Source organism: Phacochoerus africanus, chromosome 2 (assembly GCF_016906955.1).
Source record: "Phacochoerus africanus isolate WHEZ1 chromosome 2, ROS_Pafr_v1, whole genome shotgun sequence".
Classification (NCBI taxonomy): Eukaryota; Metazoa; Chordata; class Mammalia; order Artiodactyla; family Suidae; genus Phacochoerus; species Phacochoerus africanus.
In genome coordinates this window covers 208,727,389-208,754,192 of record NC_062545.1, presented here as the reverse complement: position 1 = coordinate 208,754,192, position 26,804 = coordinate 208,727,389, and the positions used below count along the sequence as shown (strand labels likewise).

Genomic DNA, 26,804 nt, shown 5'->3' with positions numbered 1-26,804 from the left:
ACGCTCCTCTCACTTTTTCCCTTATCATAATAACAACAGCTGCCATTTAAAAAAAACACATTATCGTTTCCAGAGCACATTCATGTTTGCTGTACGAAAGACCTAAGGCACCTATTAATATTCCTGTTTACATTTCAAGGACTAAGGTCGATGAGACTTGACTAAGGTCACAGAAGTGGTGAGTGGTAGTGTTGGAACCCACATCAGTCTTCTGTGGAAACCATGGCCCAACTGCCAACACTCCCAGATGAGCACATCAGCATCCAGAGAGGACTTCCACATGGTGGATGTTGCAAACAGCGCTTAGAGTTGGCTTTCCAGTGGATTGTGGGAGTTATGTTTGATTTTTCGTCACAGATCTTTTTTATCATGTGCTTCATTTAAAAACCGACGAGTGAGTCAGTGTTACCCAAGCTTACCCAACAGGTGGCAGAGTGATGGGGCTCTGAATTATACTTGTGGTTGAGCCAACCTAGGATTATTAAGTCTGGAGCAGTTAATTCTGCTGTGTGAAAGACAAATCATAAAAAACGCATTTTAAAAAACTGCTCATGGATTTCCCGTCGTGGCGCAGTGGTTAACGAATCCGACTAGGAACCATGAGGTTGCGGGTTCGGTCCCTGCCCTTGCTCAGTGGGTTAATGATCCGGCGTTGCCGTGAGCTGTGGTGTAGGTTGCAGACGCGGCTCGGATCCCGAGTTGCTGTGGCTCTGGCGTAGGCCAGTGGCTGCAGCTCCAATTTGACCCCTAGCCTGGGAACCTCCATATGCCGAGGGAGCGGCCCAAGAAATAGCCAAAAAAAAAAAAAAAAACTGCGCAAAGAAACTTAAAAAACACCGAAGTGCCCAACCTAACTTGTGAAAGATGAATAACATAGAATTTGTATATAGTTGTGTATTGGTCTTCCTCCTTCTAGGATCTTCTCACTTTTATTTCCTTTTTACAGCTGCAGCATGGCATATGGAAGTTCCTGGGCCAGGGGTTGTATCAGAGCTGCAGCTGCAACTTATGCCACAGCCACAGGCACACCGGATCCTTAACCCACTGAGATTGAACCCATATCCTTATAGACACAATGTTGGGTCCTTAACCCACTGAGCCACAATGGGAACACCTAGGATCTTCTTTAATATCCGGTAGTTTCTCTGAAGGAGAGTGGCTTGCCCTGCACTCAGATGGCAATTCGTGTCCAGTTTGTGAGATCTTGGACAGATGTGATAGATGATTTGGGGAAGGGGATAAGGGGGAAAAAAAAAAAGAGGCTGTTAGCATGGAAACTAGACCTTTGAGAGTCATTTCTAAGTAGAGGTGGGGAAAAAGGGAGCGATGGCCATGAGGGTGCTTGCACGGTGCCTCCCCGCCACACCTGGGAACAGGGACTTGAGAAGTGGCTGACGTGTTTATTTGGTGTGAGGTCAGCTACAGCTCTGAGGGCAATAATATGATTCCCATAAAACAGAACTCCCAGGCTGGGCCACCGGCCTGCTTGCTGCCAAAGAAAGGTGGTGGCCTAGTAAATGAGACATTGCTGTCAGCTCTCCATAAATGGAGGATTCCTTCACTTTATGAATTATGCAGGCTCTTCCTTGCCCTCCCGTGTCCATCCTGCCTATTGCTTTTTAACTCCTTGTTTTGTGTTGCTTCTTTCAGATGGAAAAGAAAGGAAAAGAGATTTGATTTCTGTGGCTGAGAACCACTCCAACAGAAGATTTTGTGAAGAATGAGGTTGAAGCTATTGGTACAAGTTAGAAAAAAAATCTAGTTCTAAGACCTGCAGAAGAAAGAGCTGAACTTCAGAGGGGACCACAAATGAATATGAATTAAGAACGGGGTTCTCTTTTCAAAAGCCAACACAAAATGAGGACATGTTTTATGTAAAAGCAGCTCTTCTTGCCAGTGGGCTTCCATGTGTCCTTCTTTCATATATCACAGCCAGACCTAGGAAATTCCCTGGGAAGTGCGCTCCACCACAGTGCCTGCAGTTTCTCCATTTGACTGGGATTCTGTTGCACCTTGAGAGATTTTTTTTTTTTTTTTGATGTTTGGGAAGCTGTTACCACAAAAATGCCCTTCCTGCAGTGAGGAAATAGCATGGTACCCAGAAAGACGAAGGGAGTGGACCGGGAAATGGGAATCTCCTACCAGTACCAGCCTGGTGGCTTTAGAAGAATTCTGTGTGTTTTTCCTGGCCTCAGTGGCTTCATCTGTAAAATGGAACAGTGTGGACATGAAAGTGAAAACATCTGCCATTGTGACTATAAATGCTTAAGAAACGAGTCCTGCCTACCTGCCTCCTTCAGTTTTCCATCTGTAAGGTAAGGAATTGAACTAAAAGATCTCTGAGGCCCTGTGCACTCTAACATGTTGAGACTCTGTTGGCAGTACCTTAAGAAATCTCCGTCTAATGCTCAAGTGAGTCTTAGTCTATTAGATTCCATCCAGTCATGATGGTAGTGTGATTTTGACTTTGTATTGTGATTTTTATTTTCCCTTATCCTGATTTATAATTTATATTTTCTATTTTATGGCTTTTACATTACACAGTTGTCCCAAATCCTTCAGTGAATAAGAAATATAACTTTAACAAGCTGGATGAAAGAATGCATTAACGGAAAGCCAGGAAATGATGCTAATACAAACACTGATACTAATAAATTGCTTTTACTGACCACTTACCATGTAGGAGGAACTATGCTAAGCACTTTATAAACTCTAGGTCACTTAACTCTCACAACAACCCTGTGAAGCCATAATTATTATTCCTACTTTATAGATGAGGAAACTGAGTCTGAGATACCAAGCAGATTATCCAAGGTCACAGTTAGTGAGTGGCAAAGCGGAAGCACACATCTAAGTCTGGCTAAATCAGAGCAGTGATGTACTGACAAACAGGCTTCCAAAAAATAAAAGCAAAACAAAACCCTCCATCCATCATGTAAATACTCCTACTAAGGGCAATTTTAACTTACCACTAGTTTAAAATCAACTCAGATTCCAGAACACTTAACAATCTGCTCTTGCAAGCCAACAGGAGCCAACCCCTAAACACTCCAGAAGAAGCCTATATTGTCACCACTGAAATACGCTGCCTCCCTGGATTATAGGCTGGGGTTGTTGATAATAGAAAAGAGAAAAGAACGGGAAGATGGTCATGAAAGAAAGTAATGTGATGACAAATTCAATCACTCATTCATTCATTCATTCTGAAAGGCTTACTGAGTACCAGCTAAAGACAAAGTCTTGTGATATGAGCTTTGGATTTGGGCATGAGCAAGATAAGCATGGTACCCAAGTCCGAAAGCCTAGAATGTGTTCAAGAGACACATAAACAAACAACTGAACACATTATGTAGTAGAAGTATATATGTAGAAGTATGAGTCTATAAGAGCCCAGGTGAGGAAGGAATGAATTCTGTCCAATGGGCCTGAAGGATGGAGTTAGCCACATATGTGTGGAGACTCCTAGGTAACACAAATTTTGCTTCTTTTCCAACTGGTGGAGAGGCCTGCCTCACTAGAGAGGTGTGCTCAACTTAGCTCTCTGCATTTCACAACGTGGAGTACTAACCACTATACGATCACGGCCAGCTCTCTGCATTTCAGACTAAATAGAGACACCAAAGATGGGATTAAGAAAGGGACAGTGATGCAGAAAGGGAGCTCCTTGAGTTAGGGATATTGTCTGATTTACCCCTACATTCCGGACTTTGAGCACTGTACTGGCCACATGGTAAGCACTCAGTAAATATTTGTTGACTAGATGAACCATTGATGAATAATACTATGAGCTTCAAAGAAAGTCGTTTGAGGCAAAGAGGACTAATAATAGGTAAAAAGTAAGCAATCTAAGTAGTGATTCCTAAGCCTATAAAGGATCATGTAGAATAGAATAGGTGGGATCAGGACATAGGCAGGGATTCCAGATGTCCAGGGTGATGGTAAAGGACCCAGAAGAATATGTGTCATGTGATGCTGTCACCTGTTGTGCTAGCTGACCTCTCTGAGGATGATCTAAAGATAGGGCCGATCTTTGGCTTCCACTCTAAGAAGCAAGACATCCTGTCAAAAGCCTACAGTCGTATTTGGTGGTCCTGGGAAGGCCAGGAATGATATCATTCCTTGTTTTGTCTTCAAAGTTCAGTATGGGAGAAGCTAACAAGTAATTGGTACAGTGAAGTTTGGAGATTTTAATGGATTTCCTTTATATTGGCTTGTTCTTCTCTTCCTCTGATTTTTTGAATGAAGGCTGCTGTTATGGAAAACCAGGTAGTTTGAATATTCTTTCTTGGGACCTAGGACTGGATTTGGAAGAAGTGGGCATGCATGTGTATTTTGTAGATTATTTTCGTCATAACAACACCTTCTATTTGTAGACAGTTCCTAGTTTCAAAGGCCTTTCCCAAAATTACTTTTGATGCTTCTTCAAGACAATCCCATGAGGACATTAGAAAAGATGCAAATGTCTTCATTTTACTGAAGGAGAAAGTACGACTCAAAGAAATTATTCACAGTCACACAACTAAATTCTAACCTGCCTGAGATCCGTCATTCCAGACAGTGAAACCTTCGTGGCCTCTGTGTTCCCCTCAAGATAATGCCTGCCTCCCAGAGGAGGCAAGTCCCGGCTGGGACCTACCAGCAGCTAGAAATGGTCCTACTGAAGAACTTTTTTCTCTGGAGTGAAAACTTGAACCTGCCTGCCCCAGTTTCCCAGCCACCTCATGATTCGACGAGCAATTGCTTTAACTCTGACAAAATGAGGCCACCTCCGACCTAAATGGAGCCCGTTTTCAGAGTAAGACCCTGCGTGGAGAAAGCTCTTGCCTGGAAGGATAACAAAAGCCTGCTTTTGTGTGTATTTCACTTGATGGAAAGGAATCCCCAGTGAGGCCATGTTTTCCCCCTGAATTCTCCGCAGTCCAGAATGTATCCAAGTTTCCGAGGTAATCTCAGAAGAGCCATCCATCTATGAAGATGGCCAAATTGCCTTCCAGCTCAGTAGAGAGGGTCTCTGTGAGAGAGGTGGTGAGGGGGTGAGGAGAGGATGAAGGAGACTGAGAGCAAAGGAGAGAGTAAGACATAGGAGGAGAAAGCGTGTGCTGACAAACGCTGGTGGGAAATGTCTAGAAACCAAGGGGCTGGCCCTGACTCTGGGGTCCCATCTGCTGGGGACATTTTCAGCTGATTCTTCTTAGGACCTGTCACGGTCTGCCTGGCGAGCTGTCACTTCTCATCACTTGGCTCTCACTGAGGATTTTTGTGTCATCACTGTCATGATGAGACCAGGCAACTGGTGAAGGATTTCCTGGGGCGCTACCTGATACACCACTATTTGCCTCTTATCATCTTAGCAGAGCAGTTACGCCGCTGTCAGAGGTAATGGAGGCCATGCCACTAAGAAAATTGGCCGTAATTTATTTATCAATTGTTTCTGCATACCACAAAAATGGCCTCCTACTCTACAACTGGGTCTAAGGTATTTGCGAGCCCCCGAAGTTCATGGTTTTCCGGTATTCTAAGTTCTACTTATGGCCTTTCCTGTATATGACACACAACACCACCCTTGTGGCTTGCAGGCTGTTTTCTTCTTTGCTTTCTTTAGTCACAAATCATCCTGAGGCATCCCTTAAGTGCATTTGTATTGTTAAGTGCACCGGCTTGATTTGGTGTTAATTCAATTTGAGTGCCCTTAATATCTTGTGGGGGTGATGCAATGCAGGCCGCCTGTACCTTGTAAAATCGGGTCCCAGGTCTGCCTGGGAGCAGAGCACCTTTCCTTCAGCCATTTACCAAAGTTGCTGATAAAATTTTCATAAGGGAACCTTTTTAGTCTGACCCTATTGTGTTATTCTACCATTAAGTCTCAGAGAACTGAGCTGGCTTCTAGTGACAGCTTATCACATTCTCCATTATTGCTGGCTGCCCGAAGAGCTTACAGGCTGGGCGTAGTGCAAACGCCCCTCCTCCCTCCCACTTCTGGTCCGTTCTGGGAAAAGCTTATGGGCCAGCACCTAGGGGCTAATGTGTGATTGTCTCTCTGTGGGTGCCAGGGCACTGTGCTCTCTTCCTGATGAACTTGGGAAGACGAGAGGCCCTGAAGGAAGTTGTGGAGCCTGCGTGACAAGAGGGAGAGACGGATGGGCTGAAACAGACTGAGAGTTGCAGAGCGCTTCGCTTAAAAATCAACCCCCAAAGCAGTCATGATAATGTCAACACCCCTTTGACACATTACTGAAGTGGGCCAGGGGTTTGTCTTTACATTATTGGCATTAGAATTCTGACAATGTGATTCACTCCAAAAGAACTCCAAAACCTGGGGCTCAGGCGTACCTGGGTTTATGTCCAAGCTCACTGGCTTCCCTGCTTTGTGGTCTCGATGAAATTATTTCATTTTGGAGCTTCAGGGTTCCCCTCCGTGCAATGGGAACATCAAGGTCAACTCCCGGTGATTTTCGTGGTGATGAAGCGAGAGAGTACATGTGAAGAGCCTGGAGTGGCTGGCAATTACGCAGCATCTCGTAGGGTTGCCTTGGAATCCAGGAGGCCCGCAGAGGTCACAAGGTGAGAAAGCTGGTTCAGGTGGTGAAGAGATGATCTGGCTACCACAAAATGAACAGGAGAAAAAGCCTAGAAACCTGGTCTCCAGACCCCATCCAGGTCTCTTTCCATCATTCCCGCTGTCTCCCCGATGCTTCCACAGTCATCAGGAGCTCAGGTAGATTTGGGGTACAGGAGGCCATGTTCCCCTACTCTAACAATGATATTTCTTAACAGTAGACTAAACCGCTTCTTGGCCGTTCTGCCTTGTTTGGGGCTGCACCTGAGGAATGGATTGAGCCTGCCTGTGAGCCTTGGCCCTGCTTCTCTCTGGTGGGAAAGTTCTCCTATTACGAGAAACAGAAATAGGAGCTGCTTGTTCAAAATAGCACTTAAAAATTATTCTTATAAAAGCAATCCAAGGGACCAGCTATAATGGAAAGAGTAAAAATCATTATAAAGTCAAAAAAATTAAAATTCCAACTTTAGATGTGAAAACAAAATAAAGTGGCTAATTTTCTTTCTCTGTTAGCTCACTGAAATTCCCTAAAAAAATAAATAAATAAAAACAATCCGTGAGAGTTCCCTGGTGGCCTAGTGCATTAAGGATTGGCCATTGTCACTGCTGTGTCCCAGGTCACCTCTGTGACGCAGGTTCAATCCATAGCCTGGGAATTTCCACATGCCATGGGCATGGCCAAAAATAAAAAATAAAATCAATCCACATTCACTGTGGAAATGAGAAACTAGGTGAAATATGGCAGGAAAGAAACCATCTGTCATACTACCACCCTAACCCTGGGGTACTATGCTGCACTTTCTGCCAGGCTCCTTTTCACGCCCACACACGCACTCCCTTGCTCAAGTCCTTGCTCGCTGCAGTATATTGTAGGTGTTAAAAGCACAGTCTGGCTCCACCGCTCAGAGCCAGCTACCCAACTTCTCCACTATTGTTTCTTCATCTCTAAACTAGGGCTTTGTGATAGCACTTTCCTCAGAGGGTGGTTCAGAGAAGCCAATGAGCAAATCCATGTGGAACACAGTGTGAGGCACACAGGAAGCCCTGCGGAAGTTTTCCTTTAGGATTATCAGTAATGTTCAGCAGAAACCTCAGGTAACAATGTGTTCTGCCAGAAGTGCAGTTCTCATGGTGGCGGTTTCGTCTTTGCTTGCTCACCCAGACAGGGTCTCAGGGTCAGGCTGAGCCCCACGCTATCCTGGCTGAATGGTGACAACCATGTGTCATCTTCCAAAGGGCTAACACAGGAATTCCCACAGGTGGACTCTTGGTGGGTTTTTTAGACCCACTTTATAGGAGGGAGAATTAAGACTGAGCAGGTATCAAAGCGACCATATGGGGAGTTCCCATTGTGGCTCAGTGGTTAACAAATCCGACTAGTAACCATGAGGTTGCGGGCTCAATCCTTGGCCTTGCTCAGTGGGTTAAGGATCCGGTGTTGCCGTGAGCTGTGGTGTAGGTTGCCTGAGAGTCTCCTTGATGTGTATTTGTATGCATATGTGTGTGTTATCTTTTTGGTGTTTTTAAGCATCCTTTTGTGGGCTTCAAACATTCTGAGAGTGAAAAATGAAAATTTTAAGCCAGTCTGGGCAAGATAGGGTCATAAATAAGGAGGATGATGAGGATCTGGCTTTCTATGTGTCCTTATGTGTCCATGTGTGTGCATGTATGTGTGTGTGTGTGTGTGTATGTGTGTGTGTGTGTAGCACATGCACAGAGAAGATACCAGCATGTGAGCCTCTTGGGGGTGAGTGGGAGGAGCAGACGCAGGCCTGCATAAGGGAGCTGGTTTTGATGAAATATTGGCTAATGCTCGGGGCACTGAAGGAGAGGAGGCTCTGGTCAGGGAACAGTGCTGCATTAGAATTTATAATAGATTAGCTTATCTGCCCCTTGATCTTCAAGGGTATTTGGGTTGCTGAGGATGAGGCATTTCTGCTTGATTTTTCACAGCGAGAGGAAAGCTCTGGAACAGTATTCCCAGCCTCTCCCTCTGCACAGCCCAAGGCGGTGAGAGCTTGCTATTCACACCCCCACTCGGGTCATTTGGAGGAGGCTGACAGTGCCCAGGAATGCTGACACGCTTCAAAACCTCACACAAGAAAGAGCCCACTCAGATTCCTAAGGGGAGCCGCTGTTGATGCATCCCGGGCCAGAGTGTGGCGCTGAAAGTGATGGCCAGGCTCCCCCTCCCACCACCCAAGTCCAAAATCCATATTCATCCTTCCTGTGCACAGGACGCTATTCTCCCTGTCCATCTGTCTGTCTGTCTGTCTGCCTCACTCTCTGAGGTAAAGGGTGCTCACTTTCATGAAAAGGGGAGCATGCCAGGATGTTCCAGATGAGCTGCTGCCAGCGACGTTGCTTTAAACGCCAATGAGCTGAAGCAGCCAGGAAAGAAAGAGCGAGGGGTGAAGTGTGGTTTGATGTCTCGGTGCGCCGGGGAGATGATTCATATAACATGAGCCCCTCGGTGTCCGTGGTTAAACCCCAGCCTAGTACCCCCGAGCTGAACCGGGACTCTGAAGTCCAGCCAAGGAGTGTTGCTGGTAACTACCTTGCCAAACAATGGGTGGGGGTGGATCAGAGGCAAAAGCTAGAGGAGGGGTGATGCTCTCACTGGAAAAATTACCTGCCGGGAAAGAAGGAATCGTGTGATGTGTGTGGTGAGAAGTCCAGCCAGGAAGGACCTGGCTCTCATGTTACAAGGCTGCTTTCTGAAGCCAGAGGGACTTTTTATGGCCTGAGAGGCCTGCAGGCCCCAGCCGAAGTGGCTGCAGCATGTCTCTGGAAGGACATGGTGGGGGGTGGGGGGAGCTGCATGCACCGGGGCTCTGGATGCCAGGTTGGGGGACGAAGGGGAAGGAAAGCTGAGGATGGTGCTTCACTGTCCTCAGACTCGCTCTCCTAAGGCAGGAGGAAGATGTAGAGGAGAGAGGAGCTGGCCTGTTTCTCATGTAGCCAAGTGCAGCCTCCATAGCCCCTGCATTAGTCTTCATAGGATGTTTCCGGTGTCTGGCCACCCAATCTCCACCCCAGGCTGCTTCATACCTTCCCCTCTCTCGCTGGGCCCTCTCTCTGCCTCTCTGGGAGCATTTCTTCTCTTCTACTATGTAAGCTGCATGACCATCTTTCATTTAGGGCAGCCCTCTCCCCCAGTGCTTAGTTCACATAGGTATGGGTGCAGAGACTTTGAGACACCTGGCCCGGGTCTGGCCAGGTTGTTTGGTCCTGGGAGCCCAGGTGGTCCAATCACAACTGCAACTTCTGCTGGAAACTTTTGTTGGAATTTGGGGGCGGAAGACATTCTCTTTCATCTTGGTTGATGTGATGAGAGGATAAAAGTCAAGTGCTTCCAAGGGGCCATCATGAGGAGAAAACCTGTCAGAAAGTAAGGCTACCAGAAAGGGAAGAAGAGTGAAGAGCATGGATTTCTAATGGCATCATTTGAGCACCAGGATCTAATCATACCTGCAGTCAGAGTCTACACCTGGATTCTCAGCCAATAAATTCCCCCCCTTCCTCCTTACTCATTTGAATTCATTCCTGCTTCTTGTAATTGACAGTTATGTCTGCATGTCAGGTAGATATGCCTGTCTCTCCTTCCTGCTTGGAGGCCCCCCTCTCCTTTTTGTCACCTTGTCTATGTGTCTGTGACTCCCAAAGTCAAGTCTTCAGCCTTCTGCACTTTCTTCTTCCCCTTCCTCCCTCAGGCTTTCCATTCACTCAGGTGCTGTCAACTCTGACCCTGTGAGAACGATCCCCACTCCCACGTTTGTGTTTCTGCCTTGGATCTTGTGCCCTGTGTGCAGCCATCTCTAACACATTTCCACATGTGCAGCCCGCACACGGGCCTGCACAGCTGCCTGAAGTCGGTATGTTACTCCTGATCCTCGGGAAGGATGAGGGCCCCCCTTCTCCACTTCCATCTTTGCAGCTCTGCATCTGGTTCCTCTAGTTCAAAGTCAGGATTATCTTTGATTCCTTCATCTCCTCCTTCCTGCCTCTTATTGCATCATCCATCAAGTCTTCAAAAATTTCTCTTGTGTATGTCATTTTTTCTTTCTTCCACTGCCATCCTCTGGTCTAAGATCTCATCATGATTATCTCAGAAGCCTCCCACCTGGTTTTCTAACACCTATTTCAACTGTCCCACCTACGTAGCACCCTCCAGCTTATTTAACTTCCTCAAATACTTCTTTCACTTCCCGGCTTACCTGAAGAAATTGGATTTCCCACTGGTGGGCATCTCCATGCCCCTCAGATATTGGCATTCGTGAGGCATGAGAAGTCACAGAAGCTGGAAAGGTAAGAAGGACCATGTAATGCAGGGCCTTGCAAGCCCTGATGTTGAACTTTATCCTGAGGAAGTAGGAAGCCATCACATGCTCTAAGGACAGGGTGCTTTTCTGTGTGTGTGTGTGTGGGGGTGTTGCCTTGTTTCCTCTTTCTCCCAGTTTTATCATTGTTGCTTTATATATATTGAACCCATATTGTGAAGTTCAAATATCCCAATGATGGTTATATGGCTCTTGCTTTATTGTTTTTCATATTATTTTTGTCTTGAATTCCATTGTCAGATAGTGAAACTGATGCTCTGAGCCTCTTTGATTCCTGTTTTCCCTGATTATTTTTTCATCCTTTCACCTGTTTTCATTTTTCTCATAGACCACATATTGATATATATATGCTAAAATTTCAGCTAATCTGAGGGCCTCAGTTTCTCCTTACACTTACTCTATAGCTATCACCGATCTACCTGTGTTCTGCCCATCTGTCATCTATTATTGATCATGATCATCAATCTATAATCTTACCATGAACAAGTTGGAAATGTTAGCACATTCTCATGTCTCTTTGTATCCTTCCCTTGTTGATATTGTTTGAAACTTTTGTTCTGTATTATTATGAATACATTTATTTATTTTGCTTTGTTTTTTTAATTTTTTGGACAGCAAAAATTCCACTAATTATTTGAATCCTTTTATTTCCCGTATTTCTTACAGCAGTTTTCTGGATTTACTTCCTACCTGAGTTGTCTAAATAGTTCTTATGTGGCAAGCCTGCTAAAGCCTTGCATTATGGAAAACATATCTATTGAGCCCCTAGATTATCATAATTTGCCTGAATATAACCTTCTATATAAAAAATATTTTTCCTTTAGTAAAAGTAGCCATGTCTGTACTTGTGTTGGTGGATGGGTTCCAGACTGATGGAGCTCCTAGAAGAGTGGCAGAAGTGAGCTCCAAGGCAGAGTATCTAAGTCTGTTAGAACTAGAACCCATCACCTCAATTTTTTGCCCCTTCATTCTGCTGCAGCTTTGGTCAGGATCCTCTCTTAATGCTCTGAGAAAGTAACTTGGGAAGGAAATAATTGCTATGGGAAAGTTTTTCAAACTCTGAGTGACAACCCATTAAGGGGTCATGATCAATTTAGTGAGCCAGCCAGTATGGGAGTGGGGGAGGAGAAGGGTAGAGAGAGGAGGAAGAGGAAGAAGGAGGAAGAGGAGGAAGAGCAGATAGAGGAGGAGGAGGAAAAAGAAGGGGAGAGAGAAGAAGGGAAGGTAGGAGAGGGGAGGGAGAAAAAATGGAATGGAATGGATTGGAATGGATAGAATAGGTGGAAAAGGTAAAGGACATCTCAACAGTAAAAACCTTCTTTTGTGAAACTCTCTTTTATTTGTACAGGGCTATATGTGTACTGAGCAGTCACCACATAAAATGTGTTTTCTCATTGTGGGTGGAAGTCACAAGCAATTTGAAGAGCATGGAGGTGGTAGAGGAATGAAATGCTCAAGACCAGCTGGCCAGTCTGTACTTTTCTGTCAGTTTGTCATGGCTCAGGGTGTTGACCTTGTCCTGCCTTCACCCTTGTCACGCCTACCACCTGGCTGAGCCACTGCCTTCTTCTCCACAGTGGGGCAGGTGACTACTTTCCAAAGGAAATGGCAAGAGCAGCACTTGGGAGCTTCCTCTGATACCTGCTGCATCAAGTTGATCCCCACCCATGTTCAGTCTACCAAGGGGTCCCCACATCCAATTTTGCTTCTTTTTTCTGTGGTTTTTCCAGGTTGGTTGTGTGGGAGGGAGCCAGCATGTCAGGCTTGTTTTCATGCTGTCAGGAAGCAAGAACCTGTCTTGCAGTCTAACCTTAAGCTGCCGCGGTCTCACCCCCTACTCTTCAGAATCCTCTCCTCTGGCGGTCTTTGCCCCTTCTCCACGTCGCCCCAGGTGCCCCCACCTCAGGGAATCCTCATGCTAGGTCCTCTCCTTTCCCCTGTGCACTGTCTATTTTGACTTCTGCCTTTGCCTGTGATTATTGGAAACCTCAGGCCCCAGCCAGCAGGGAAATTTATAGCGAAGCAATTACATTGTTGAAACCCTGACAAGTCCACCCTAGTTAATGGCTCTGAAAATATGGGAGAGGTGTGAGTGACTAAACCTGTGAGGTGCCATGGTGTGGGCCTGCAAAGACATACTTGTAGGACCTATTTACTTTCATGGGAATTTTTTATTTTCCATTTCTCTTAACATTATTGTTCTAAATGCTAGTCTCACTCAGTATGGATACGTTACCTGGAGAATGGCTTGGATATTTGGGTAATCATCATCTAAACCGTTTCTTTTTTCCCTCTCCTATTGATTTTTGGAACTTGGCCAACAACAATGCAACAGGCAAGCAACAGACTGAGGGAAAAAGCCAACAGAGCTGGGTCACATTAGTAAATTATCATATATTAGATGCAGGTGGGATTCCTCAACTTCCCAGCCTGGCAGAAAGCTTTTAATAAGACAGCATGAGAAGGGATGAGCTGCTTTTGAAATGGTAGTGTCATGGAATTGGGGGAGGGTGGTGGTAGAGGGAAAGGAGAAGGTGGGGTATCTCAATGGTCAAAGCCAGAACTCTGAGCTGCTGGAAAGGCAGGTACCTAGGGGCCAAGCCATCAAGGACAACCTGAAGAATCAGGCCCTTTGCCTTTACCAGGGCGACTGCACGATTGGTCTGATCTTCCAGCCCTCGGGCAGTGGTAACACCTGCACACCTTTCACATGGCATTATGGTGGGTGGGAGGTACTTCCCCACACTTTGACCTTAGAGTTGGCCAAGTGATTTGCTTTGGCCATTAGGGAGTTTGTGGATGTGGTGTGAGCATGTGTTTGAAATACACTTGTGAGATTGGACTTGCCCTTAGGGCTCCTGCTTTTTGCCGTGGAAAAGACATGCCACAGGAAAATGCTCTTCTAGGGAAAATGAGAGACGTGGGGGAGCTCTAAACTCAATCCACGGTTTGGGACCAAGCCCAGCCACGCTCAGCCTACATCACCAGCCCAACCTCTGACAGCTCATAGATCGGTGAGCAAAAAATAAGCGCTTTTTGCTGAGAATACTGAGATTTCTGTGGTTGTCTGTTATGCAGCACAGCTCACAGATTCAGTCACTTAACAGGGCTGCCCTTGGACACAGGGGGAAGGCACACTCTGCTCTTTGCTGAGTTCGTTTAAGAAGTTTAAGTGGAGGTGGTTTTATAACCCAAGCAAATTCTAAGTTATTCTTACTTTCTGCAGCAAGATGACCAATCCAAATGGTAGTGCCATTTTCTCCAAGGTATGAGTCTGGAAAGGAAAGCAGAGACATAGTCCCCAGAACTTGCCGAGGTACAGAGAGAATTGAGAGCAGGAGAGCAGTGTTTCAAAATGTTGCTTGTAGTGGGAAGTTGGAGTGAAGTCCACTGAGTGATGTGCATATAGTTGTGCCAAGACAAAAAAAAAAAAAAGTGTTGTAAGAGCTTAGTTAAGAGTAAGCAAGGAGTTCCTGTCGTGGCTCAGCGGAAAGGAACTTGACTAGTATCCATGAGGATACAGGTTCGATCCCTGGCCTTGCTCAGTGGGTTAAGGATCCAGCATTGCCACGAGCTGTGGCGTAGGTCGCAGACATGGCTTGGATCCCAAGTTTCTGTGGCTGTGGTGTATGCTGCCTGCTGCAGCTCCAATTTGACTCTGAGCCTGGAAACTCCCATATGTCATGCGGGTGTGGCCCTGAAAAGACAAAAGACAAAAAAAAAAGTAAGTAGGAATCCACTTTGTCTCCACTGATGTGGCTTCCAATTCAGTGCTGGCAGTTTCAGTGATTTAATCTGACTGATACCTAGTCTCAATCTTCAATACTTAGCACAGTCCTAAAAACAAATAGGAGATGCTCAGTAAATTGACTTGTAGTAGATAGATTATCAGGAAACTTAAACCTAATCAACAGCACTGCCATTAATTAATTACATGACCCCAGACTAAAAGCTTAACCTCTCAGTTCACTCTTGCAGGAATGAACATGAAGCTGTTTGATGTCCATGGTCTCCCTAATTGTTGGGAGAATAAAATGAGATGAAAATGGAGCAAGTCTACAGTGCTCCAGAAGTAACAGAGTATCATTTCCTCATAGGTACCACTGTATTGGGTGCTTGCTATTTGTGGAGCAAAAAGAATGCTGAAGCAAGAAGGCAGCCTCGAAGGGGTAGGCAAGAGATGTTTCCTTCTGCTGTTTCTATAGGAAAATGAATAAAGGAAGTAAAAGTAGTATTGCCCTGTCTTTTGCCACTGTAATTTGTGAGGCCAAGTCAGGTCTCTGAGTTGAGAAATCAAGCTTTTTATTGCACCTTAAATTGCATGCTGCTGGTCCTGATTTGACCTATAATTGTTTTTTAAAAGCATGTCCTCAATCAGCTGCACTGGAGGATTAACTCAGCAACATCTCTGATTGTAGGCCCTCTGGCCTCTTTTTAAAGATCCCCCCCCCCTTTTTTTTTGGTATTGAGCTGCAGGAGGCATTTATAAATTTTGGAGATTAATCCTTTGTCAGTTGATTAATTTGCAAATATTTTCTCCCATTTTGTGGGTTATCTTTTCATTTTGTTTAGGGTTTCCTTTGCTGTGCAGAAACTTTTAAGTCCTGTTTTTTTTATTTTTGTTTTTACTATCATTACTCTAAGAGGTGGATCTGAGAAAATGTTGCTGTCATTTATATCAGAGAATGTTTGGCCTATGTTTTCCTCTAAGAGTTTTATAGTGTCTGGTCTTCTATCTAGGTCTTTAATCCATTTGGAGTTTATTTTTGTGTATGGTGTTAGGGAGTGTTCTACTTTCATTCTTTTCCATGTGGCTGTCCAGTTTTCCCAGCACCACTTATTGAAGGGGCTGTCTTTTCTCCATTGTGTATTCTTACCTCCTTTGTCATAGATTAGTTGACTGTGGGTATGTGGGTTTAATTCTGGGCTTTCTATCTTGTTCCATTGATCTATATGTCTGTCTTTGTGCCAGTAGCATACAGTTTTGATGACTATTGCTTTGTAGTATAGTCTGAGGTCTGGGAGCCTGATTCGTCCAGCTCCATTTTTCTTTTTTAGGATGTCTTTGGCTATTCTGGGTCTTTTGTGCTTCCCAACAAGCTTTAAAATATTTTGTTTGAGTTCTGTGAAAAATGTCCTTGGTAATTTGATAGGGATTGTATTGAATCTGTAGACTGCCTTAGGTAGTATAGTCGTTTTGATAATATTGACTCTTCCAATCCAAGAGCATGGTATCTTTTTTTTTTTAGAAGTTATATTACAATAATGATCACATATTAAACTTGTGGTCAACTGACAGACCCAATCAAAACTCACAGCTGTTAAGCAGCTGTCATCCCATCTACATAGTTGATTCTTTCAATGAAAGTAATGGACTTTGCTTTCGTACCTGATCATTTTTTTCTTTTTGTCTTTTTAGGGCTGCACCCATGGTATATGGAGGTTCCCAGGCTAGGGGTCAAATCAGAGCTGTAGCCACTGGCCTACACTACAGATATAGCAATGCCAGATCTGAGCAGCATTTGCGACCTACACCACAGATCACAGCAACATCAGATTCTCAACTCACTGAGCAGGGGCAGGGATCTAGCCTGCAACTTCGTGGACACTAGTCAGATTTATTTTTGCTGAGCCACAATGGGAATTCCCCCTGATCATTTTTTTAAACATTTTAGACTATCAGAATGATTAAAACCTTAATTCTACATTTCATAGCCAATTATCATATAGTGGATTTCCTTGTTGGGGTATGTTATGGGCAGCTAGTCTTCTGGGATGTTCTATCATTTCTACCTAATCCAAGATGACTTAGCCAAGTAGTTTCTTCATTCTGAATGATGTAGAAATTTCAGGCAATAGTTCATGTGTGGGGTGTGTTTATGTTGGTGTACACTTACAATCCAGTTTTAAAATTTTGGTTTGCCCATAGTTTTCTTTGATTTTCTTAAAGCTCCTTAATTGTTCCCAACCTCTTTTTCTCTAGCATAAAATAGCAACATTGAAGCATCTGTTTGGTTTCCTTCTCTGTGACTTTCCTATGGTGATGCAGCAAGTCAGGAAATCCAGTTTGCTCACATTTGGGCCATTCTTGGAAGATCCTCTTCTATGAGAAATGTTATTTTCTAGCCTAGGCGTGAAAGCCATGCTAAGCAAGTCTTCTTAGCAGTTAGCCAAGGGCTCTGGAATTGCCTTCACCTTTTCAGCTTCAAGCCCTTATCTAATAGACATACAAATAGAAATCCCAAAACCACCCAAGTCTCCTTTTCCTTGGTAGGTGACTTTTGTCTTCTTGAAGGCATTTGGGCTTTTATGCTATCTTGGTGCATTTCTCCATTCTGTTGCTTGCTATCCTAAATCAGTAGCTGCTGTTTCTGTTTTTGCTGACTGGGGGATGTCTTTGTTACTACTGATTTTATAACTCTTATAACAGGCTCTGATAAAGTTTCCTCAGTCTATTTAAACTTCTTTGCAGTCCTCTCTCTTAAGGAACCTAGAATCTATTTTCCTGAGGCAAGGTGGAAACATGGATTTGCCATTAGAAAAACCCCCTTCTTATTGACAGTGAACTACTGTTCCACATAAATTCCAGACACACCATCAGAGGTGAAATTCTTCTCACCACTCTGGTAAGCCCCTTGAGCTCTAAGATGGACATTGTCAATTGATTACTAGCATCTATTCTCTCTTTCTTCTTTCCCAACAAAACCTTGATTTTCTTCCTGGTGTTCAATCTCTGCACTCAGTGCAGCCCAATAACTCAAGAGAGGTTCATTCAATCTCTGGTTTAAGGGACGAGTCTTGATTGGTCCAAGCCAGTCATTACCTCCTTTGCTGGTCATTACCTTTGGAACTAGTGATTAGGGCAGTTCATACTTGATGGTCCCCTGACAACTCTTGATCCAGGGGACTGCCATGGAACTTTAAGTTGGCCAAATAAGACTCAAGGGAAGGATTTTTATTCCATACTTGGGAGGGGGTTTTTGTCTCTTGCTCACTGAACATGAATAAGGAAAAATCTACCCCTAGGTGCTGTTCAGAGCCAACTTACAATTATGAAGGAAGCCAGATTGAAGAAAATGCCAAAAAGTACAAAAGGGAGGGCCAAACTGAAAGAATTTCAGACCGTCAGAGTCTGGGCCATGATGCACCCAAACTTCGTGATATATGAGGTAATGCTTTTCCTACTTGTTTATACTTCTTATAGTCAAGCACATTGTAATTCATGCAGCTCCTTAAGAAAATGGGAATCTGTGTGGTGTGGTAGAACTCCTGAGGTGGGTCTTCATGGGGGGAACCCAGATTTTAAATGGTGAAATGTTTATATAATGCAACTAAAATATTTGCTTCTTATTGATTAGCTTTTTTTTTTTTTTTTTTTAACACAAAACAGAGATGTTCACTGTGCCCTCAAGTGGATTCTTCTCCACCAGTCCAAAATTTTATCCCAGGTATTCTATTTATCTTAATTATAACATAGTGATGATCACTTGATGAGCTGGTCATGTATGATACAGCTGGTTGTGCTGGTCATAAATGATACATAACTATATGAACCTTAAAAATCCTCAAAAATATGATGTTGAGTTTATAAAGCTGTCTAAATTATGTTGGAAAAGGGGGACATTTAGTTCATATGACTGAGAAAAAAGAATTCATTATGACAGTTCAGTTCATTTCAAGATGGCTGCTCTCAGGAAAAGTATTTGTTGTCTTTCTAGAAAAATGTAAATATTCTTCACAGTGTGTCATATCTCTGGTGGCTTGAAGAATTAGAGAGTGAAGGGGTTTATGCTATAAAATGATTATTTTCAGCATTTCTATCAAATAGATTATAAGGAAGTGAATTACATATGGTCCAAACTGGTTTGAAGCAGAATAAATTCATTCATATCTTCATGCTAGAAATGATGGGTTTTAAAATTTTAGACATTTAGTCTCTTTTCTTTCACGATGGCCTCACTTTAATGCCTCAGGTTTCCTGAATACCAGGCTCTCTTTGGCTCCTGTAAATGTTCATCAATGTTTCTGACCTGAAGGGGGGGTAATTTGCTTTTTTTAGGGCAAAGATGTACCTAGTTTCATTTCAAGTAACCTGTGACTTCTAGTGTTTCTTTCAGTTGAATTGTTGAATTTATGTATGTGTGGTGTATGTGTATGTGGGTGTGTGTATCTGTGTATGTGTCCTGAGTGTGTGTGTGTATGTGCTTATGTACACACATGCTTGAGCTTTTTATAAACCAGTAGCAAACAACTTAAGAGATGTGGTCACACAGAATGGCCTGTGCACCCTTTTCTTGAGGAGAGATAATAAATCATTCTTCTCAGGTGGCATCTTTTATTTATGCTTTGGGATTCCATTTTATTGAGAAAGCTTTGGTTTTCCTTTTTGGCTTTGTATAAGCTGTACTTGAGTAAGTAATTCAAATCAAGCTGACATTTATTAGTGAGGACATGGTCCACTCCAATCTCATACTCATAGCTTTTTATAAACTGTTGCCATAACAACTTTGCTATGGACTTTCCTACTTGTAAGTATGTGTGTGTGATGGCAGTGCTGTGTGGTTGCAGATTTACTCTTTGTTAAGTCAGTGGAATAAAATCAGTATCGACTCCCATTCCATAGGAATTGGTTATTGAGTGTGGTTTTTTTTTGTCATTAAAAATGTGATAACCTAAAATCTGAGCAAATTAGATAGGGTTGCTATAATCAGGAATACAAGATTTTAGTAATGGATTATATGCAGAGACTATTCCTATTTTCTAAGACATTTCACACTCATCAGTTTATCCTCATATAATCATGGGCGGTAAGGAGCATATGTGGGTACATGCCATTATCATTGTTTTCTAGCTGAAGAAACTCAAGTCAAAGAAAAGGGATTTTTCCCAAGGCTACTACTCAGTTAAAAAGTGGCTAGTCCAGGGGTTCAAACTTAGAACTTCTAAATTCTACTCTCTTTTCACCACAGGAAGGAACAAAGGTTGAAACAGTACTCAGAGATCCTTCCAAAATATTGCCTGTATTGTTCTTGACATTGATTTTTTGAGATATTCCAAGATTTTCAGTAACTCCCTTTGTTGGAAAATGGAACCATTTATTTGGGTACTCTGACTGGCGTGCCAGTTAAATCCTTTCTGTGTTGTTAAATACTTCTTAGGGCAGGGTCAGGATGGTTCTAGAAAGACAGAGCTTCACATTCCTTTCTTTCTTAGAGGTCCAGATATTCATTCTTGGGAGACGGAACCTCTTTAGCTTCAGATTTTAAAAGGACCTTCTGACTTTGTTAGCTCCTCCATGGAATAATTGAAAATTTCAGTGCTCTTTCTGCAACCAAGAGATACTGTTTTGTCCTGATAAACACATCTCCCGGAATTCTCTCTGTAATTTCAAAAACTCATTCAGTGAATTTTTTGAGTGTCTATATATGCTGGCAGTGCTCAGCCCCTCCCTTTAGCCATCTTACCATGTTTTCTGGTTCAGAGGAACTGTTTTCGGAAGCAAACAGTTGATTTTGCTGAGATTAATGGTGGACTAAAGAGACCGAAACATTGTTTTTCTACTTGAGTTACTCTGCTCTTACAGAATATTCCATTGAGCGAATGTTGGACACAGGTGGTTCCTTTTAAACCTGAATCAATATGTCCTAGAAGTTGTGCTATTAACGTTTGAAATCTGTAAAGCAGAATACTTAGAGTAAAGGCTGTTTAAGTCAGGGATAGAGATCTTTGGGGCCTGGGCGCCATTTTTGTTTAATCCTAAGGAATATCAGAGGTGGTCTTGGGTCCCGGGAATGACCCCACCGAGGGCAGCCTGTCAGACAGGGAGACACAGGGGAAGGAAGGTGGTAGCTTATCTGCTTCCTTGTCCCTTCTCTGTTTCCACTCCCTCCCAAAGTGATTTCATCCAGTTCCAATGGCTTTCTGCATTTTTCAGAGCTTGTTCAGGGAAATAGAAGCCATTCTAAGTATTATAAACAGTAATGGCTTCAATTCAAAGAATTAGAGGCTTACCAAACTGTTGGAAGGGCTGGGGAGCTAAGGTCAGGGAAACTTCCATTTCTGAGCTCAACTGCCTGCAGCACTGGAGTGAGTAATTCTCAAAAGCTTGCCCAGAAGTCACCATGAATTTCAAGTCTCCAGGAAGCTGATACCACTGGCCTACAGCTCCAGAGAAGGTGATTCTCTGCTGCTTGCCTGGAAACCCCCACATCTGCTGACTGACCACATGTCTGCCTGGAAATATCGCTGGAGAACTCTGGCTTCCAAATTTTGTGAGGGCCTTTCAGAGGCTGAGTCTAACCCACAATCATACAGGGGAAGACTTTTGAGAAACGTATTTTTAGGCTTTTCCCCTGTAATGCAGTGGAGAATGTAGCAGGAGCTGGTGTTGATGCTAGGTTATCAGCTGACAGCCAAAGATGTTGTCTGTAACCATTTTGAAGGCTTTTTTCAGTCCTCGCCAAGTGAAAAACACGTGACCCAATGAGAATGCATGAGTCCAAGCCTCCATGATGATCAAAAATATGAATGAATTTGGTAGTCTTTATCCTTTAAAAAATTAGTCTTTTAGCGGAAAGGTGGGGGAAGAAAAGGAAAGGAGAAGGAAACCAGTGATGGCCTTGCTTTGACCTACCTTTCTGTTCCCAGAGCAAACAACTTCACTCACCAGTGAAGATAAGTTAAACAAAAAAGTTCTTATGAATTATTCCAATTACTCCCCGAGTCTTTACCAATTCCAAATGAGTTTCAAATATTGGCTAAGAGTTGTCTAACAAAAGAAGAGAGACTCCTCAATCAACAGTTTCCAAAAATGCCTGGTGCAGGGAAGAATTTCTATGGTATTAATACAATGAGGGAAAACACCTTTCCTTTCAAAAGGAAAAGAGGACAATCAGGGCAACAGAAGTAATCATTCTTGTACAGGAGAGACTCATCTCCTGGCTCTTCCTTCCATCTGTTTCTTTTTCTTTTTTTCTCATCTCGTACTTTCTGTCTAATCCCTCTTTCTCTCCTCACACCAACTGTGCCATTAGCTCTTCCTTTTCTTTGTTTTTCCAAGGAGACTTGGCCGTAGCCAGGGATGGTCATCCCCCACCTCAGGAACACTGATTGTGTGAATATAAATCATTTGCGGAGAACATGACTGCTCGGGCCAGTAGGTCTTGGAATGTGTTCTCCTGCCAGATCCCCTCCTCCCTCCCACAGGCACTTTCATCACTGGATTTCAAAGATAGATTATGCACAAGAAAGACTAAGAGCCTTTCCCCTCACCCCCCCCCCCACATACCTTCCTCCCACCAAAACTCATCCTGGTACCCAAGTGGGGAAGAAATGAGACAATTAGGATTTTTTTTTTTCCTTAGAAAATTTGCAAGACAAAACCCAAGAGACAGAGCGTACCAGATGTTGTGGAGAGCATGACCACTTGGTCCCTTTGGCCACATGTGCTGAAGTCAGGAAGTCAGGAAACCTGACTCAGGAGTCGCCGTCCAGTGTGCAGGCTGACAAAGCACCAAATGGTCTGGGACAACTGGTAACCCAGCCAATGCCCAGCACACGGGCCTGGTCTGAGGGTGTTATTGGGCAGGGATCGGTGGGAGGGAGACTGGAGGCTTGAAGCGACTTCAGCACATTCTGGGAAACCCTGAAAAGTCAGATCAGTTCCAGGGTTGGATAAACTGTGGACCTGGTGTCCTTGCAGTTGCGAGGGAGGTCCCATCCTTGCTGATGATTGATGCCAAGGACCAGGAGTCTACCCTGAGTCATGGTACCGGGCCTTTGATGCACATGCCCACGGCAAACAAGATAGGATATCCTATAGGTTTAAATGAGAGAAAGTGATAAAGCACATCCTTCCATGTTTTTATATTACAGCTTTATCTTTATTAAAATTACAATGTAAGACAGTCATCACTTCTTGTAAAATGAACAAAAACATAAGTGTGAACAAGGTCTTAAATACAGGCTCCAGGCTCAACTTGCTCCTCCCTGAGCCCAGTTACAATCAGTTCCTGCTCTGTCATATGCTGTTGTTCCATGTTGAGGTGGCATATTTATAGCAAGCTTGCATGGATTCAGAAGGCTTGAGCACGATGCTCATTTTCTCCAGCCTTGATGCAACTTGGCAAAGCACACAGGATCCTCTTCTTTGGCCCTGCTGCTCAGCTCTGGGACCAGCCCTGGCTGCCTCTGATTCCCGGAGACTAGCACCCTTCTGGGTTCACATGGAGAAACATTCCCCAGACATGGAGTCCTATCATCAACATGGCCCCATGCTCTGGTTCCCAAATGAGTTTGTAGAAGCTTCACCAGGGAAGCTTGTTGTAGAGGTGGATTCCAGACTGCCAGCCCCAAAGGTCTGGGTGGGCTGCTGCAGACCCGGGCATCTTTTATAAGCTCCCAGGAGCATCTGATGGAGTGGCTGAAAACTGCCGGCCTGCCTGGGGCAGCTGCATTAGAAACTTCTCACAGCACTGCCTCTGTGTGCCTCCTCCAGTCCCCCTGCCCAGACAGGTGCAGACATTTACTCTTTGCTGTACATCGTGGGAGCATTTTACAGCTAGTTTTCTGCAGAACAGTAAAAAAAACAAAAGAGTTCAACTTAAACATAGCCAAACGACTTTTCATGGCACAGTAAAGTGATTTCCTCCCTGACTCTGCTCTGAAGTGGATCTGAGAATCTCTGTTCACTCTTGCAAGTTTACGCAGGACCCACTGCACATTCATCCAGCAAGGGACCAGGACCACCTGGCCCAAGGTCCATCACATGGCCATCTTTCAGGCCTGTGTCCCCCAGGGGTGGGTGTGAGCTGGCTGAGGCCTCAGGCCAGCTGGGTAGTGGAGTCTCGTGCCCACGCTGCCTGGTGGCCTTCCGAGCTCCGCAAGGTGGGTGGTCCGTGTGCTGGCGGAGCTCAAGTCTGCAGGAGTTCACAGCCCCCTCTGGGGGACATGACGAATGGCTGTGCTGACAAACCGTGGTCTGCTTTCCATCTCCAAGCCATGCACGGTTTCGCTTTCAAAGCAGGAAAACAAACTACGGGAACTAGACACAACACATGCAGGCCACAAAGGATATAGCCGTTTTCTCCTCGCAAGTAAGGGACCCACAAAGGTAAAAGAAAATAGCTCTGTTAGAGTTCTTTGATGAAAGGTGAATACAGAAAACTCCACCAGGACTTGTCCTGGGACCTCCTGTGCTCTCCCTCGCCAGCCCTTGCCCTGATCAGGCAGAGATTCAGTCCTCTCTGGTGGGCAGACCTATCTGATATTGGTCTTTTCTGGGGCTTTCCAAGTTGTGCTCCAGCCCTGAAGCTTCCAGGCCACTGTGGAGGAGCCATGCAGTGGACCATCCAGTCCATGTCTATCAGGTAGATTCATACAATGCCGCTAAAATCTGCTGAAGAAAAGACTCTGCAGGAGTTCTCATCATGGCTAAGTGGTTAAGGAACCCAGCTAGCAACCATGAGGATGCAGGTTTGAACCCTGGCCTCACTCAGTGGGTTAAGGATCCGGCATTGCCGTGAGCTGTGGTGTAGGTCGCTGATGCGACTCAGATCCTGAGTTGCTGTGGCTGTGGTGTAGGCCAGCAGCAACAGTTCCAATCCGACCCCTAGCCTGGAACCTCCATATGCTGTGGGTGTGGCCCTGAAATGACAAAAGACAAACAAACAAAAACCCAAGACTCTGCAGGTTAAAGACATTCAGAATATTCTAGTCTACGCTCATCCCATCTTCATTTTAATGAATGGGTCCAATGAGGAAAGGAGAAGAGAAGAACAGTTTTAGGAGAAGTGCATTGGTTTCTGTGACTCACCTCTTTCTGATATTGTCCCTCCACCCCCATTTCCCTCTTTCATCTTCTGTTCCTTCCTTTAGGGTATACAAGGTAATTTAAGGTTATCAGGAAGTAAAAAGAACTAGCAAAGAATTATGTCTCTGTAGATTGTGAATGCCAAGAAAAGCATGCTAGCTAACCAATACAGTAAGTCCCCTGCTTCAGCCTCTCCCATTGGCAGCCAGGTCTCTGAGATGCCTGGATCCTGTCTGCCACACAAGTTCATGGACATCGAGCCTGTACTCTCTCTGTTCCTACAGCAACATAGGAAATATAACAGATCACTCGGGGTGGCTGCCTGTTAATAATGGTTCGTCCTTCCATGGCCATGCTCTACAAATGAGTGCTCCCCCGTGGCCATGTATATAAGAAATAGCTTTGTTCCCCTCGCCATAGCTAACCAAGCCAAACTGGGCCAATGAACTCCTCTAGCTAGCACAGTGGTAAGAGCATGGACTCATGTTCATGCAGAAGGTGCTGTAAGAAGTAAGGCCATAAACATTGGGGGAGATATGACACTCTGTGCAGAGTAGGGGGACATGAATGAATAAAGCGTGCAGGTAGGCTGGAGGGGGCACTGGGAAAGAGGGGCAGGGTTAAAGTATCTGGAATATTCTCTCAGTTGGCAGCCATTAAGAGGTACCTTAAATAAGGGAGTGAAAAGACCAGATCGAAGGATGACAAGGTCAACTCTCGTGGCTCAGTAGAACACAGATAGGGAGTGGAGAGGTCATAAGGACAGTCTCTCTCAAATGGCTCATTTGTTCAGTCATTCAGAAAAAACTGATACGGGGTGCTCATTGGCTATCACAGGAGAACGGATAAGAGCTTCAAACTATGGTGGTCATTGTGAAGAAGAAGGGGGATGAGATTCAGGACACAGATCCAACAAGGCTTGGTGACTGATTTGCTGTCGGTACCAGGGAGGGGCAGGACTCAAGGCTTATGGAGACCTCAAAGGGACCAACAGGGGACATGGAGGAAGAGGAGCTCTTTAGGATGGGATGGGGAGGGGTAAGGATGTCTGTGGAGAGGTGTTTCCTCCCTAAGCAGTGAGACTAGCCTGATATTAGAGGGCTTTCCAGGGTTTTAGCATCAATCCACACCTTCTACAAAACTCATGTGAGAGCAAAGAAGTGTATTTTTTTTTTTTTGGCCACCCCTTGGCATATGGAGTTCCCAGGCAGTATAAGCCACATTTGCAACCTGTGGTGCAGCTGTGGCAATGCCACATCCTTTTTGACCCGTTGTGCTAGGCCAAGAATTGAACCTGCGTTCTGGTAATCCAGAGACACTGCCAGTTCCATTGCACCACAGCAGGAACTCCCAAAGAAGCATATGATGATACGAAACAATCAGAATGTGCTCACAGAGTGGTCATGAAGGAAACATATTGTTAGAAGAGTGTGACCCCAATACTGATCTGAAAGCCCTTCCAGAAGCAGTTGTGCCTCATGCAGATGTACAGCAGGTCTAGGACACAGCTGCCTTCAGTCAGGGTGGGCTTCTTTGGAGAGAAACATTTGGGCCCATGAAAAACTTTTACCTGAACTTCTTTTGAGAAATGATGCTGAGGGGAGTGAGGTTAGAGCCGCAGATTATATTTTCTGACAGTTTTCTCTCCTTCTTCACTCCCATTCTTTTAGAACGTTCCCCAGACATGGTCTCCCAAGCTCCTCTGAAATCCACACTTGCCCCCCACTTTCCACACACCCACCCACCCCCATGCACATGTGTATTGAAATATGGACAATGCTGACTTGCTGAATATTTTTTATGCATCACCTACTTCCCCACAGAAGTGTTAGAAAGATAGAGTAGGGGGAAACAGTAGAAAGAGCCAGCCTTTGATGCCAGACAAAGCTGGTGTTGAAATCTACCTGATGTGACCATGAGCTTGACACTGAGCTTCTTTGGAACTCTGTTTCTTTACAACTTCATAGGACTGTTTCAGTATTGGAGGTGACATCTCTGCCAATATCTAGTGCTTAGTAAGCATTTGATAACCATGAGAATGAAGTTGGTTCTCTGTGACCCATATACTCTGAGGTTTTCCTGTTTCATTGTTCATCAT

The 26,804-nt window shown here is 44.5% G+C and overlaps 1 long non-coding RNA gene across 1 annotated transcript; it reads left to right on the top strand.

The window, feature by feature from the left end:
* Positions 1-1,654: 1,654 nt before the first annotated feature.
* Positions 1,655-18,346, top strand: LOC125121270 (uncharacterized). Its single transcript, XR_007133420.1, has 4 exons — positions 1,655-2,315; positions 14,994-15,065; positions 17,923-18,065; positions 18,287-18,346. It is a non-coding gene; the product is annotated as an uncharacterized LOC125121270 (long non-coding RNA).
* Positions 18,347-26,804: the final 8,458 nt, after the last annotated feature.